The sequence below is a fragment of the Sphaerodactylus townsendi genome, linkage group LG12 (genome assembly GCF_021028975.2).
Source record: "Sphaerodactylus townsendi isolate TG3544 linkage group LG12, MPM_Stown_v2.3, whole genome shotgun sequence".
NCBI lineage: Eukaryota > Metazoa > Chordata > Lepidosauria > Squamata > Sphaerodactylidae > Sphaerodactylus > Sphaerodactylus townsendi.
In genome coordinates, this window is record NC_059436.1 from 27,930,701 (window position 1) to 27,948,521 (window position 17,821).

Here is a 17,821-nt window from a genome sequence, read left to right on the forward strand (position 1 = left end):
GAATCAGCCTGAATCCAAACCAGAGGCCTCTTTGAATAGTTTGGAGAGTCAGAAAAAGAATAGGCAAAATTGTCTCACCAACTATCATCACAGCTCCATCACCTGTGGCATCAGGCCACCAATGCTGCACAATGTAGCTGGGCTATAACTGTATCCAGGTCAAACCTGGGTCTCTGTGTGGAAACAGCATTGCTAGTCTTGCTCCAAATAAGCCTAACTTTATATATCACTGCCTTCCTCCCAGTCTGCCCGCTTTCCTACTCTTCTGTCAGCATCCTTAAACATTTTTTGGACAGGTTGTTGGACTGAGACCTTGACCTAAAATCAGCTCTGCCTCCCAACTGACCTCCTCATGGATCTGCTTCAGTGTTTCACTGAGGTCCCCAGGTACTTGCATGGTAGGGTTACCAATCTCCAGATGGAACCTGGAGGTTCCTCCTAAAATTACAACTACAGACTATGAAAACCATTTCCTCTGAAGGAAACTCCAGCTTTAGGTGATGGAATTGATGGCACCGCATCCCTGAGGAGCAATTTCTCTTCCCCCCAAACTCCACCCTCTCCAGGAACCTCCATGAAATTTCCAGTAGCCAGCGTTGATAGAACAGCGATTCCAAAACTATCTTCTTATAAGCAGGTACAATGTACATAAAGTTAAAAGGCCTGAATCTTTTATTGGGGGGGTGGTGGTGGGGTAGGTGTCAAACTCAGGCCCTCCAGATGTTCATGGACAACCATTCCCAGCAGCCCCTGCTAGCATGGCCAACTGGCCTTGCTGGCATAGGCTGATGGGAATCGAAGTCTATGAACACCTGGAGGGCCTGAAGTGACACCTATGTTAGATCATTGCCAGAGTGTTTACAGAGCCAACAACAAAAAAAAAACCTCTTGGAGAACTAAGAGAGGGTTTCTACATACATTCAGCTCACAGAGTCTGAGAATGTCCAGAATTACACAGCCATCAGCCTCCAAGCCAAGGGAGCTAGCGTAGGAACAGAAGGAGCAGTGTCCCAGTCAGAACGATGAGGAAATCTTGCAAAACAACTCCAGCATAGGGGCAACATAACTCAGGTATGAGAGTGACAAAGACCAGGTTCAGTTTCCACATTTGCACAGGCCAGACGTCATGCTTGTCACCCAAAGTAGTTTGGAGAGAATCAGAGACAACAAGAAAAGTTTTGGAAGTGCTTGTGGAGGGGGAGAAGACAGCCCCCACACAAAAGCAGACTGAAAGTGCCTCTCGCACAACACACCCTGTTTCTCACACCCGGAGCATTTGCGCAACACAATGGAGAATCAGTTAGTGTAATTCTGAACGTTATTACAGCATTAAAGGAAAAGGCAGTAAGGCATCAGAGGGGCTCCAATTAGGGAGGGAAAAAGCCCACCCAACCCACCCACAGCGAGGAAGGGAGAGACCTCCCACGCTCAGTAAGGAACTCTTTGCTAGTGCTTCACGGTCATGATGAGTTGCCACCTCATACAATTCTGTTCCTCCAGCAACAAACTGGTTACACAAGTACATATGAAAAGATGAAGTTGTGTTACACTGAGTCTGTCTATCTCAGGAGTCCCCACTTTGAAAAGTTGAACTAAATGTATGTTTCTGCAGCATCCAGTGTATTTACAAAATTAATCATCAATCATCGGGTGGAATTCAGATTGGGACCCCCACACGAGGGTAAGAAGGTTGAAACCTCTCTCCCACCGCCTTTTCCCCCAAACTGAAACAACTTCAGGTAGGATTTATGGTCCACTGGAGAAAAGTATATGTATGTGGTTATAATCCAGATTGGGCTCCCCACAAAGGATAATTAAGGTTGAAAAGATGCTGCAAAATTTCAGAAATGCACACATCTGGTTTGAATCTGACCAGCAATGATTATCCAGGCAGTTGGCCATGTGGCAGGGGCTGATGGGAATTGTAGTCCACGAACATCTGGAGAGCTGCAGGTTGCAGACCTCTGGTCCAGGGTCTCAGGCGGAGAAGGGCTATTCTTAGCTGGAGATGTAGGAACTGAGTCCGGGACATAAGGAAAGCAAGTATATTACTGATTCACAATAGATCCCTTCCCTGGGCTGTTATTCAGATGGGTAAGCCAGTTCAAAAGGTGTGATCATACTCAATGCTTAGTGTGAGGAAACTGGGATGCTAGTCAGACCCTCCCACCTGCCTTTGTATTCAGGCCAACAGGTGAACCGTGTGTGTGTGTGTGGGGGGGGAAGAATAGAAATGATGTTGTGTGACTTGTGAAAACTCAGCAGTCACATCAGCTGACACTCTTGAAACTCTATGGTAATACTATATTTTTTTCCAGAGCATCAGCTGATGTACTGACATCATCACTAGATTTCACCCTGATGTGATGTCAGTGTGTTCTATGTCATCATGTCCACCCCTTGCCCCACTCCTAAAGCTCTCGGGTGTAAGGTGCTGGCCCAGCAACTCTTTGAGGGAAAGAATTTCACTTGGCAGCCTCAGAACCTCAGCACTCAAGACTGTTCTGATGCAAGACTTCTATCCTCTCATGCCAAAATAGGACAAGACCAAACATCATTATTATTTTTACTATTAATAATGCTTGACTTTCAAATGATTTTCCTTCCACATAGAACCGCCTGATTAAGAACACCAGTACTATCTAGAAAAGGAGTAGTACACTAAATGTCTGAAACAAAGGAAATACAGTACCACTATCTTATCAAAAGTATATTGTCCACAAACCCTTAGTACTGGTAAAGCTTTTTACAGATATATTAACATCATCTATACAGGACTTTGAATATTATTCACTGTGGCTGATTCCACATGGGCCAAAAACAGCGGTGTGAAAACAGTATAAACCCTGTATTGTCGAAGGCTTTCACGGCCGGAATCACTTGGGTGCTGTGTGGTTTCCGGGCTGTATGGCCGTGTTCTAGCAGCATTCTCTCCTGACGTTTCGCCTGCATCTGTGGCTGGCATCTTCAGAGGATCTTTCTGAAGATGCCAGTCACAGATGCAGGCGAAACGTCAGGAGAGAATGCTGCTAGAACACGGCCATACAGCCCGGAAACCACACAGCACCCAAGTATAAACCCTTTCACACTGTTTTAAACCCTTTTACACCATTTTCACACCATTTTCACACTGCTGTTTTTGGCCCATGCGGAATCAGCCTGTCATACTAAAGATTACATGTACAACTCTATATATAGTGAAATGAGTGAGCCAATGGTTAACACAAACTTACTTCTATATTTCTGTTATATGACAAAGTCCTGCAGCTAATCCTTGTTTCACGTGGCTTCTTCAGAAGACTTCTTAGGATCTGAACAGTAGTTTATACATAGTAGTTTATACATAGAGTTGTGTATGTAATCTGCATTATGACAGTGAATAATCTTCAAAGTACTGTGTATAGGAAGTTAATGTATTTGTAGAAAGCTTTACCAATACAAGCAGCCCAACCCAAAGGGGGTGTGGTGGTAAGTTGGTGGCCAAGGATGGCATCACCGTGCTGCCTCAAAGGAAGTAATCAGCGGTGCAGTCATTTTGGGAGAAGGAAAAACTCCTCTCTCTTCCAGGAAAGCCCATAGCAGAAAATTACTTATGCCACCTTTTTTTGGTGGCATAACTCTACGCTGCTGAAGGGGGGTATACCTGGGCTGAAAGTCCTTTGGGAACACTCTGGAATGCTCCTGGAATGCCTCCCCCGTACACCACAGAATGCATTTGTAGCAATGCCCAGTCACTGCAGGGTGCCGCTTCTGGGTTTGGCTGCTGTAGAGGCTGGCCATGTAAGTCCCTTGTCACTGGCATCTGAGCCAGTCTGCGTGACGCTGGTGTCATGGACGCCAGTGCAACCCTTCCACCACTTCCAATGCAGCTGCAGACCCCCTTTGGACTGCACAATGTTAGTGAACAGTATACTTTGCATAAGATAGCATTTAAGAACACCTGCCAGTAGGTCAATGAATATGTCTCTGTTGCAGAGGGTTCAGGGAACTGTTCTAGGGTGCAGTCAGGTCTTAGTGGGGCAAACCAAGCATATTGAGTTCTCCTGACACCCAAGCAGAATGCACGTATAAACACACCCAACACATGAAGAGGATGGTGGTTCCAATGTTTAGTTCATTGTGTAGTAGCTATAGTGTTGGACTAGGGTCTGGGATAACCTGGTTCATAGGGAAAGGCGTGATGTGGAAGGAATAACTGTATTTTAGCCTGTCCTCTTTCCTCCCTCCATTTTATATTTGCCACTCCCCTGTGAGATAGGCTAGGCTAAAAGGATAAGACTGGAGGTCTAGGAAGTCCCAATGGGTTTCATAGTAGTGTGGATTTGAACCCTGAACTCCTTTGAGGAAGGACAGGCTAAAATACAGTTAACCCTTCCAAATCACGGAGAAAAGAAAAAAAGATTCAGACTTCTTCTCTGGTATGAAGGGAAAGCCAATTTTTTTCACATGGATTTCCAGAGATTGCAGGGGGCACTGTGCCAGCAATGTGGAAGGGATAACAATATATTACATGAATAAGAACTACACACAGGTGATTCCTGTGTCAAAATAATACACTTTCTTTTGTTTACTTCAAAATGTATGGTTTCCATTGCCAACTTTTTCTACTTTCTCAAATAGTGAAAACTGTGTTGAGATAATAGAGGGTACAAAATGAAAGACATCTATCTATATTTCCATAAATATTCCAAATAGTATACCTTTATATGCAAGAGAGGTTATGAATTATACATTTTATTATCTTAAAGCAGAAAAACAAGTTAATGTTTGGTAAGAACTTAATATATGTATTTTATAACATTTCCATTTGATCCCCCTCCCATGGATCTCCCCCACTGCTACACAAATTCAACAAATTTGCATCTCTTGATATAATGAGAAACAGACTGCTATTTAATCCGGTCAAATGACATCCAAATGCCATATGTGCCTAAGAAAAACTGAGTGCTTGTTGGGAATATGATTTGGCAAAAATTTGCTGGGAATTACAAATGGCCATTGCATGAAACTGAACAGATCGTTAGAAAATCTGTAGGAGAATTGTTTTTTTTTTAAGTGCCTTGTCATGTTAATGGATAATACGACCATTATTTACAAAGAAGAAGCACAAGAGCTGTAAAGTTATTTAAGGAAAGCTGGCAATCATTGATTCCTGTTGGAATACAAATAATCCTACTATTAGGAACACAAGAGAACCATAGAGTTGAAAGGGGCCTGACAGGGCATGCTCTCCGACCTCCTGCTCAGCGCAGGAAATCAGAAGCTGGAACATTTCTTTGTCTTTTAATTTCCCCTCTTTTTACTTCTTAAAAAAACCCAAAGAAAAAGCTTTAAAAAAGATATATAAAGACAAAAATATAACAACAGTGATGGCAGATCTACACATAAATTTCTATAAATGGATTCCAAATATCTAAAAATAAATTCATACGCAACTGCTGTGTAGGCAGAACATTTTTAACAGCGATTCAGTCACTGCTTGAAGACCTCCTGCAAGGGAGAGTCCAACCCCCACAGTAACCGGATACATCGTGAAACAGCCTTATCATTAGGAAGCTTCTATCAATATTCAACTGAAATCTCTCCTCCTGTAGCTTAAACCTGTGCTAAAATATTTATTTATTATTTACCCACTTAATTTATACTCCACCTTCCACCCCAATGGGGACCCAAAGTGGCTTTTAGCATTCATCTCTTGTCCGTTTTATTTCACACCGATCCTGTGAGGTAGTTTAGGCTGAGAGGGTGTGACTGGCCCAAAGTCATTCAGCAAGATTCCAAAGTGGAGATTGGAACTTGAGTCTCCCAGATCTTAGTTTAACCTCTAACCCGGGGGTGGCCAACCTATGGTGCTCCAGATGTTCATGGACTACAATTCCCATCAGCCCCTGCCAACCATAGGTTGGCTACCCCTGCTCTATATACAGAGGCAGCAAGATATCCCTCTGCCCAGCACATTATTGAAGAAAAAAACATTGAATCCAGAGATCTACCAGAACCCTGTCAATGAATTTTCAAAGCAATGAATGGCAGATGAATGTTTTAGTGCCACATCTGTAATTTCATGACATTAATCCGTCCCTGATTAACAGAAGCCTTTAAATCAGATTCTTTTCAACAGGCTGCAGTCTACTTGCCGACACTGTGGGATACAGACACAACATGTGCCAAACATGGAACAGTTAAGATTAGGTGTGGAGCTTGGGGCTATATAGCAACGATACCGAGGGAAGTCTGGCTGCGGGGAACACTAAATCCAAGAGCTTTAATTAATGTTCTTTTCAACTCTGCAGGCTCTCTCAGCAGAGCCCGCCCATACTCCTTATTCCATAGAACTCTCCTGAGGTGAAGTCTGAGGCATGCTATTTCCCCCCTACATTAAAAAGGAGATACATTTCAATTTCTACACTTCAGAGGTATCACTCGCTGTATACAAGAGGAAATTAATACCTGCCCTTAAAAGAAAGAGATAAGTCCAGAACAGAGACTCCTGTAGCAACACAACAGGCAACTACTTTGAGAGTGGGAGGATGGTTAGCAGGAGGCAAAGTCGGAACAGTAAATCGTGGAAAAATACTAGAGGTAGCCTCCTTTGTAGGTATACTTTAGGGTCCACAGGACTCAGGGCTTTGTGCTGAAAAAACTCTCCAGTGGCAGTAGAAGGTTATGTGGCAACCATTAGGGACTCAGGCAAGAAAAGTAAGGGAAAATCTGCCAGTGGATGCTCAGTTGCCACTGTGAACGCCTCTGCCGAGACAACAAGGTGTACACAGAGAATCATCACCATGTGGAATCAGCCCTCCTTCCTCTCTCACCCCATTGTCAAAATCTGTATTTGTGTACTACCTCTACCAATCAGCTTCCCTGCCCCTCATCTTTAAAAAAGAGAGAGATAAGATTTATTTCATCGTAAACCAAAGGTCATATTGAACATACTTCTTGGGGGTTTTTTTTCTGGACTGACATGAGTGTATGTGGGGGAAGAGGAGGAAAAATTGTACAAAACAATGTCATCATTGAGGGTTAGAGTCTGACTCCACCTGCCAGGACACAGCCTTTGATTTGTTTGCACAAAACCTCCTGAAAGATGTTCCTCAAAAGTGAGTACAAGAAGCATCGCCATGTGACCAAGTACAGCTGTAGTTGTTGGTTTCAGTGCCCTTAGGGGGGCCCAGCACTATGCATTTAGAAGGTTCCTGGTTTAATCCCTAGCATCTGTATTTTTTTTAAAAAAAAGATCTCAGGTGGCTATGTTGAAAAAAGCTTTCGCCTTGGACAGTTGTTGCTGGCCAGAGTAGATAATGCTGGATTGGATGAACCTGTGTACTATATGAATGACAGATCTCTGGCATTTTGTTGACTGAGAGAATCCAGAATTCACTTTGTATACAGAAAGCCTCGGCTTCAATTGCCTCTCACTGATGTTTCACAGGTGGAAGGGCTGGTGAAAGACCACACACTGAAGACTCAATTCTGCATTTCAAGTAGACCAGCACAACATCTGCAGGTATTTTAAAGGGGGGGGGAAGCAAGATGCATCGTTGTGAGCTCTTGGAAGCAAGGCCTCTTGAACATTTCATTTTACCAGTTTGCGCTTCCCCTGGGCTTTCTGCAGGGATACCAGCTGTCCATTTCATCTCTGACCATTCAAATACATTTTCTGCCAATACACCAGATGATACTTTCCATCAAGATGACGCAGCTGCAACCGGCTAGATCAATTCCAATGCTCTTCTGACTGCTGGCTCATCCATAATGCACACTGGACCCTCCGGTCAGTGAGTGGATGCGGAGAAGGGAACAGAGACAAAAATAAGTTGTATTTGATTTGTTTCCTGTAGCATCCACCTCTTCAGCCACTATGTCGCACAAATAGGTAGGCATTCTCAGGGGGCCAAAACTTCCCCTTCTCCTCATGACAGGGAGAGGAGCATAGAAATCAAATCAAATCAAATCAACAAACAAATAAATAAATAGGGGGCAATGAAAGCAAGACAGTTAATAACTGAAATCAGTCTTTTGGGAAAAGCATCAATGCATACCTTAATTATGGTAATAATGCTCCATAAATTAGATAATGACATCAGCTCACATTAAAGAACAGCTGCCTGCCCACACACCGGTGTGTCTTGTCCATGAACTCTATGCTAGAAAAGATGAAAGCTTCACAACCAGGAAATCGAAATTCTGCACCTAGCTGAGTTCTGCAACTTGCATGAGTTATGCAAATAGCTATCATTTCTCCTATTTTGCATAACTTCAGCAAGATTCTCTGCTTTGCATACATTATTCTGGTTTTGCTAGTTATGAGGAAGGGCAATGTTCCAAAGCCGATGAAAATTTGATTCAGCAACCCTCACTGTTTTGAGATTTTTGCAGGCGTTTCCTATACTTTCAGCCACGTCTTCACAGGTGCAAGGACTAGAGACCTGCGCTTGTAAAAAGATATGAAATCTGAAATGCTCCAAAAGTTGACTTCTACACCCAATATGACATTTCTGCATTTTCTCCTGTTCACTTGTGAAACGGCAGCATATGCCCAACCCTCAGATCAAGTATACCTGCGCAACCAGGTAATTTAGCTCATGCTTTCTTGACAGTGCGTAAGAAGTCAGGAAGAAAGCCCACTACTGTGGGAATAACATGAACTAGCTTGTGGCAGACACACAACGTTAACCCAAAAGAGGATTACATCACCTTGCTGTGGGAGGGGGATTGAGATAAAGGCAAAAACTAATTCATGTTAACCTAACAAACACTGTTAAAATTTTTCCAAGCATTTTGAATATCTGGACTGTCTCCCTGTGGAAAAAAGAAAAAAAATTGCATCCCATCTGTATGCATTAAAAACTGAAAGGAGAAATCAAATGTTTGAGCCCCTTCCGCCCACGCAAAATAATGCATTTTCAAACCACTTTCACAACTGTTTGCAAGTGGATTTTGCCATTCCGCACAGCTTCAAAGAGCACTGAAAGCAGTTTGAAAGTGCATTATTCTGCATGTGCGGAATGAGCCTCAGAGAGGCATTTTACATCAACTTGCTTAAAGACACTGTTACTCATCTCTCATAGGAGGGAGGCAGAGTTCCATTGAAAAGTAGAGCAGATGTGAGATGCAGGTCCATAAAATGGCACAAGTTTTAAACTCTGAGCCCTGTCGCAGCTTCAGATCTTTGCAAGTTGATAGCAATGCAAGTCAGGATGGGCCCGCTAGAGATTCAATGCAGAGAAAAAGAAGTAATTAAGAAGCCAAAACAGGCTTCCAAAGCCACTCCTTTCCAATCTCTCCTTTTTGCTTGGTAAAGCCAGGATTATGGGTTTATGAGAGTAGGAAATCCACAAGTAAACAAGATAGTGGGTGGCATAACTCCTAGGAGCTTGCCTTTGGGAAACAGAGAGGGGCACTGTTATAAAATTACAATGTTGGATATCGCAGCAGAGGCCACAGTGTGTATCTTGGGTTCCAGTGGAAAGACAGGGTCAGAGGGGAAAATCTAACTCTGGGCTTTCTTCAGTAGCAGAGCAGATCAGGCATTGGTTCCAATGGAGCACCTTTTTCAAAGAAGCGAGTTCAAGGCGTTTGGTGCCTGACACTGAAGATCCAAAGAGTATAAATTACCACAATCAGTGAATTCAAAGTGTAGGTGGAGGAGAAACAGAATAAATGTATAAAATTAAGAATACTGCCACAAAATTTTTTGTTTTCTTTCTCATCACACAAGTAATGAATAAAGTTAATCTGCAGTCTTGCAGAATGATGTGGAAATGGCTAGTAGTTGTTAAGAGCAATAGTGTAGTGGTTAGTGGTTAAGAGTAATAGACTCTAATCTGGAGAACTGGGTTTGATTCCCCACTCCTCCACATGAGCGGCAGATTTTAATCTGGTGAACCATGTTTGTTTCTTCACTCCTACATGCTTGGTGAATTCTGCTTCACAATGACAGGAACAGCCAACACTGAAGGATCAAAAAGCGACATCAGAATGAAAGCCCACTCCTACACATGAGGCCTGTTTGGCGACCTTGGGCTATCCACAGTTCTCCCAGAACTCTCTCAGCCCCATCTACCTCACAAGATGTCTGTTGTGGGGAGAGGAAGGGAAGAAATTTGCAAGCTGCTTTGAGACTCCTTATAATTGGGAAAAGCAGGATATAGATCTAAAGACTTCCTTTTTTAAAAAAGAGAGAGAATGAAACAAATTCACAGGCAACTGCTTTTATCAGCAGTTACTACCTCTTTGACAGCCAAAACAGAACCCCCATATTCAGAGGCAGTATCTCTTTGAATGTCATATATAGCTGACTTTATTCATTTCTTTCCAACGCCTGCCTTTCCTCTATCACAACTGAGATCCATGGCAGATAGCCTGACATTATGGCAACTAGTTTTATGTTAAATATGTGTCATGTGGGCCCCCTCCCCCGCACAACAACCCTGAATTATTGAGAAAGATTGTTACATTAGTTTCCCCTGTATATCCTGATTATATGGTTTACTTTTAGAATAATAATCTAGACATTTTACACACAAAATATTCATGACACTGGTAGTTCCAGAATTAACAAGTGCCTTGGGCAAGTGCCTTCCCTTGTACATTTGTGACAGTCATAAAGCTAAATACAAACCTACAGAATGACAACTCTTCAGAACCTGGAGGATACACTAGAGTCTGTACTGGAAGGTGTATCTTGCTACCATAGCACAATTGCTCCTCTCCATACAAAAAACAACATCCCTTGTAGGTTTTCTTTTGCTAGCTTTGACTGACTGCTGCCAAACCAGACCACTGTGCATGCTTTCCTCCCCTCCCCTGCTGCTGGGTTCTCAGACAGCCATAATTGAGGAGGATTAAATCACACAAACTCCTGTTCTATAAATAAGCAATGATGACCTCAGCCTGCCAGAGAGAAGGCTCTCATGGCTGGTGGCAACTCCTCAGCTTCCTCATCCACACTGCCCAAAAGAAAGGCTAAAGGCTTGCTTTGCCCCAAGATGCTGAAGGCAAATTGACTTTGAGAGGCAGTCAAGCAGTTGGGAGAAACCTGAGAGTCATTTAGTCTGGGCCCTGGAACACCTCAGCACATGCAGCTGTCACTCAGTACATGGAAACACCCCCCCAAAAAACCTTGAAGGTTTTCCTTTCACCCCCCTGAAAAAAAAACCTTGAAGGTTTTCCTTTCAGACACACATGAGTCAAAACACTTTCTATCTCCCTGAGGAAAACGTTTATTACTAATTTACCACTGACTGACTGAGCAAGTCTCACAGAATCACTGTGAGGTAGTGGTAGCGTTACTAACACTCAGGTGTGGCCTGGAGTTATGACTGAAATCCAGAGATCAATTTCCCTATAAAAAATAAAAAGTGGAATCTATGGCTTCAGGTTCCCTCTGAGTTCTCTCCTCTCCCCAAACTCTGCCCTCCTCAAGCACAGACCTCAAATGACCAGGAATTCCCCAAGTCAGAGTTGGCAACCCTATGTAGCAGTTAGACTAGGAACTGGGAGGCCAAGTTTGAATCTCTACTCTGCCACATAAGTCCATTTGGTGAGTTTGGCCCAATCACCCCCTCTCACACACTCAGCTTAACCTGCCTCACAGAGTTGTTGTGAGGATAAAATGGAAGGAAGGGGGAATACTGCTTTGGCTCCTCACTAGGGTGAAACAGGGGGGTTTAAATATTTAAACAAACAAACAAACACATAAATGGTCATACACAGAAGCCCTCCTATGGGAGTATCAGTTGATATAAAGGAGTTTCCCATCTATTCTTCCCGTGGCTCTGATCTCTAGCAAGGGTTGGTGGGTGGCACTCAAAATAAATCCCTACCTACCACCGGTAAGATTACAAAGCAAAGGCTTGCTGCAGACTTAAACCAGAAACTGGTCCACGGCCTTGCACAGTCTGCAGCAGAGTTCACATTTCTCTTGCTGGCCAACTCAGGGGCAAGTTGCCAGATATTCTGTCAATGGGGATAATCAGCTCCACAAACATAGGGAAACCACCTAATCCTTTGAAAGAATAATTCAGACCGTAACACACTTTGATGCAGTTAATCTTCCTTCTGATGAGCACCAAAACCTGCACAATAAAGCAGTGTAAGACAGACACACAAAGGAAGAAACTCAAGTTAACTTGAAAGAGACTCACAGGATGCCCACATAGCAGAATAAGAAACCTGCACGTGGATATGGTTTCACACAGATTCATCAGCGCTACTTCTACATATATTGCTTCCTCAAACAAACCTCAGCTGCAAGGTTCCTTCAGTGCAGAAGATCTCTACCGATGGTTCAGCGAGAGGGTCCATCTAGTCCTGCCTCCTGTTTCTAATGCTGGCCTCTGGAAAACTCATAAAGCCAGGCAAATAGGTCCTCTTGGCTTTTGTGATCTATTCCGGGCTCCTGGCATTCAGGGGTTACTCTGCTTCTGAACACAGAACACGCAACAGACTTGCACCTGAGGGGCAAAAATATTTATCGTGGACCTTTGCACATGTATGAACTGATCACCTAAGTGGGCAAATAATTTTATATCACAGATATATATAAAGAGTCAACAGTGTAGTGGTTAGAGTGTCAGATCAGGATCCTGAAGAACCCCACTCTGCCATGGGTGACCTTGGGACAGTTATTCTCTCAGCTTGATCTACTTCACAGGGTTGTCATAAGGATAAAATGGAAGCGGGGAGGACAATGTTATAAGATGCTTTGGGGAGAAAAACAGGGTCCAAGTATCTAAACAAACAAATAAATACATAAATACATTTAATGTATCCATTCATCTCCATATCCAGCTATATCCTTGCGAGACAGAAAAGAACAGGAACTGTGGCTTTTATTTACAAAATATGATTGAAAAGTTATACAGGGCAAGAGATAGCGGTGGGTGTGCCTCACAGCATATACAGAATCCAGTTAAATACGAGCAAGAGTCAACACACAGGGGCGTGACCCACTCCTAACTCATATTAAATAAGGAGAGCTGGATCAATAGTGTAAATACATACCTTCTGAGGGACAAACACTTTTTATAATCAGCTAACTACTCTTGGGATCTGCCACAGAGATAAAGCTCAACAGAGTCGAATTTGCTAACATATCCAAATTGGGCAGCTTCATGCTGGAGATTGCTACCCCCTCCCCTTTGTTCAAGGTACAACTACTGAACGTATGCTGGAATGCTGAATGGCTCCCCCATATACTTCTCTAGAATTTCTCCATGGAAGTTCCATTTCACAAGGCTGCCTTCTCCTCCCTAGATTCTGACTAGTCCTTTCTGAAAGCCGTCAGCACTGGCGACCGCTGCTCATCTCCTGGCAGTCAAACTGAATCAGTTAAGCCTAAGGCAACAGCAAACCCTATCACCCGGTAATTTACACCACACCTTAGGAGAGAGGTATCCTCTCCTAATTGTCCCCAGTGTCCTCCCCTACCCCGTGATCTCATACCATTTTGCCTTGTTTCATCTGATTTGAATAAGCTGAAGCAATTTGTTCGGCAGGTGTCACAACTCCTTTGTAGTGCCAGCGCCCTGACCTAGGTTTGCCTGACTTTACTGCTGCCGCAAGATGATAGGAATGAAGAACCTTGAGGACCTCCTTCCAGTTCTAGGGTTCTCTGCTGAAAGGGGAAGTGCTATGCAAGATAATCATTATTTGACAGTCTCTACAAGGAGGTTTGGCCCTGACCTGGATAGCCTAGGCTAGCTTGATCTTGTCAGATTTCAAAAGCTAAGCAGGGTTGGTCCTGGTTAATACTTGAATGGGAGGCTACCAAAGAACACCAGGGTCACTATGCAGAAGAAGGCAATGGCAAACTACCCCTGTTAGCCTCTTGCTTTGAAAACCCTACTGGGCTGCCCTAAGTCAGCTCTGACTTGATAGCACTTTAGGTGGTCCCAGCTAGTGGCTCCTTGACATGCCACAATTGTGAGAAAAACCACCTAATAGTTGCTAGCAGGTAATGGTGTCAGACTCCTTGGGGAAGATGAACATTCAAGCTTGCTTTTTTTCTCTTATGAGTCAGAGGGAGCCTTATCACTGGCAGTATGAGGCTGCTCACTTGGACACTGGATTTTGGATGCCACTATTTTAAGCAGAGTTCAACAGAGGCTTTCCACAGGTAACATATTCGGGCCTCAAGCAGAAAATGTGGTTTTCAAAATGGCAGTCTCCTTTCTTAATCAGACATTTATTGGGGGGGGGGAGGGGGGAAGCCCAGGGCTAAATATTAAACATTGACCGATACAAAGAACAGCAAGAGTCTGATGCTACTGAATTTTAAACTATTTTGAAGCTATATAAAGGACTGGTTTATATTGAAAAACACTAGACTTCTGGTGTTGGAAGGTATGGGCTTGAGATTTGGTTGGCACTCCTATCTATAATAAGGATAAAGTTAACAACAGTTCCTCCATCATCTGATTAGGTTTGTTTGTTAAGAATATAAAAGAAATACAAACAGAGGTTGTACCCTCATTTGCTGCTTTGGGTTTCACCATATGAAGTGCTGCTTGGGAGATGTAAGACAGATAATGACAGTTGGATAAGAAACTTAAATATAGTTGAAAATCAAGTAAGAAAATGGAAAATTAGAATATAGACTGAAATCATAGGAGGAGATCATCATATTAGGGAGAAACTGTAATTGGTGGTTACACAGAAAGCTTAAGAACTGTTTTGACAAAAGATAAGAAATTGTAATGTAATGGCAAGGAAAACTTATTATGTCAATAAAGGATGTATTTGCACGCACGCACGCACACAGTTCACTCAGAACTCTTTCAGGCCCACCTCACAAGGTGTCTGAAGTGCGGAGAAAAAGGGAAGGAGTTTGCAAGCCGCTTTGAGACCCCTTATGGCTGAGAAAAGTGGGCTATAAGTCCAAACTCCTCTTCTTCTTTCCCATATCCCCTCTCATCTCTCTGTTTGGGGTAAGTCCCACTCTTGGCTCTCTCCCACATAACAATGATTTTTACCAGCCCTATCATCAGAAGATCTGGACTTGAGTAGAACGGTCACTGTCAGCTAGTGGTGGGGAGATAGATCACCTCAGAGAGGTCTAAAAGTTAACTACATTGCTTCACTCTGAAGAGGCAGAAGGAGCATTAATGGGGCATTGTCCGGCCACTTCTGTTTACCAATCAGGGCACCACTCCTTATTGACCTGCCTTTGATCGGTGCTCACTGACTCCTCTGAGCCCGTATCAGTTCGGTTTGCCTCCCACTGCCTGAGCCACAGATATTGCTTCACAGCTGAATTACTTTTAATGAATTCACCTTTAATAGCTTTCACAGCTATTAAAGGCTTTGATAGCTTTCACAGCTACACAGAAGATTTGGACTGCACAGCAGCAGCGTGGCTTAAAAAATTCCAAAATGTGGCAACCAAGAAGGATGTACTTGTATGAAGTTATAATTTGGGGGCTCATCTGTTGCTTTTATGATTTTGGCGCATAGTACTGAACACTTAAGAGTTACATACCAGGAAATGCCAGGGTGTCTGATGAAGGGAGATGAATTGGAAGAGTCAGGCTTAATTACTTAACTGCTGGGAGTGTTCTATCGGTGGGGAAAGACCTATGGATGATACCTTTCTACATATTACTAGATGATTATGTGAAACCTGTGCATATAGTAATCGACTCATGCTAACAGTGGGAGGCAGCAGGCACTTTCAAGGGACTACTGTAACAATGAAGCATTTGTGTGAACAAGGAATCAGTCAGAGATTTGCAAGACTGCAGAGTCTGGGTGACATCAAGGCCACCAAGAATACGAATGAAAAGTCAGACAGGAGCTACAAGCACAGCCCCCTGAGACATTCTCTTGCACAAGCTCCCTTGAAATGGACAGAGACCTATTGCTCTTGCACAGTTAATCGGAGTTTCAGGGAGGTTCCTGAAAGAGAGCTTCCCAGTGGGTGGGAGGAAGTATCTCATCTAAATATCCTACAACCAGTTCCAATCAGTCTAGGGCTGGTCCACCCAATTGATATCCCTGCAACATGGTTCCTCATTTATTTCTTACTGCAAACAAGATCTCCCATAAACCGTACAAATCAAAAGGGAATCATCTGAAGGAAACAATAGCAGAAAGGTCTCCCCAGCCTTCTGCTTACTCAGCCTTTCGTCAAACCAGCCAAAGTCCCCAATATTTTTAAACATTTTCCACTTACATGCAGTGGTGGGATTCAGCAGGTTCGCACCACTTCAGCAGAACCGGTTGTTAAAATGGTGCTTGTAAACAACCACTTGTTAAATTATTTGAATCCCATCACTGGTTATATGCCTTTAACCTTAACAGATCCAATGCTCAATTCCATTCACTAGTAGATCAGCACCCAAAGATGCTGTTTCTGGAAAAGGTGACCCTGCCCATTTTAGGGAGCAGTGTCACTGCTCTATGTTTCAGGCCACATTCAGGAACATCTCTGCCTGTCATTCCTTTGACAATGGGGACAAGTTCCAGTTCTTTAAATCTCATTGCCGCAGCAAATGCCAATTACAACATTTCTAGTCAATTTCATGCACCTTTACAGCCCTTGTGTGTTTCTGTGATATGCAGAGCAATTTCAGGCAGCTCCATGGAGCTTTTTTAATCATTATTTTTAAATGAACCCATGTTGCCCTCTTTCACTCTTGCATACTAAAGGAACTGAAACTTGCAAACAAGCACTTTTAAGGGGGAAAAATAGAAATCAGGATTCCCTCACCCTTTAATTCCGTTTGTTCATCATCATTCAATTATAAGATGTGGCAGCAACCCTTTAAAAAATCCATATTTTTTTGCCAGCAAAATGAACAAACAAATTAGGTTGGTTCTGGTGGGTTTTCCAGGCTGTGTGGCCGTGGTCTGGTGGATTTTGTTCCTAATGTTTTGCCTGCATCTGTTAGGAACAAAATCCACCAGACCATGGGCACACAGCCTGGAAAACCCACCAGAACCAGTTGAATCCGGCCGTGAAAGCCTTCGACAATACAAAAAAATTAGGAGTCTTCCTTTGTACTGTAGCTGATTTTTAATTAAATATTTCCTGATCACATTTCTACTTTGCAATATCAGTATTTAAATATAATGAGTGAAGGGGCTGTGCTTCAGAACCTTTTAAAATGGCAGTGCAACTGGGAAATTGCTGCCCATTAAATAGCCAATGCAACCTGTCCTCCTCCCAGGTGCATCAGTAGTGCTTTGCCCATTCACGCTGGACATGCTATTGCTGCAGATCCAGCAGCCAAAAACACTGCTGCAAATCAACTCTGAAAGAAGTCAGGGCAACACAGGAAACACTCTGCTGATAGCAATGTTACCCTGGCTCTCTGTAACAACAATGCCATTCAAGATGTTTGTTAATATGGCAATACTTGACACATTTGCTAGAGTGGAAGGAAACTGACTGGCTACTGATGTAAACATTAGCTTATGAAGTAACCACAACTAATGCTGTTAAAATACACTTCAGTTTTGCAATTTAATTTTGAAAGTATATGCAAAAATAGATCTTTGAAACTTGCCCTTCGAAAATCTCCGTCTGCCATAGTGCTCTTGCAAACCCCCTATCTATTGAAAAGGGAGCAATTGGCCATCTGTTTCTCTCAGCAGGACCAGCCTACTGCTGGGTGCTACTGTGGTACACAACATGGAGAATTAATTTATCTTTTTGCTGTACTGGAGAGGAGAAAGGAAGCACCGTTCCAGTTTTCTGCCGTCAGAACAGAATGTCTTGACTTGTTTTGGGGTGAAAGAAGATTCTACATCCTATTAAGAGAGTAGAAGGAAGGATTCAGCAGACAGATGGATCTCAGCCACAACAAACCTCCAC

General features: G+C 43.1%; 1 protein-coding gene across 2 annotated transcripts in view; it reads right to left on the minus strand.

Annotated features, from left to right (window-relative positions):
* The window catches only part of CNNM4 (cyclin and CBS domain divalent metal cation transport mediator 4), a 48,848-nt gene that overhangs the window by 16,668 nt on the left and 14,359 nt on the right, over window positions 1-17,821 (minus strand). The window lies entirely within an intron of this gene.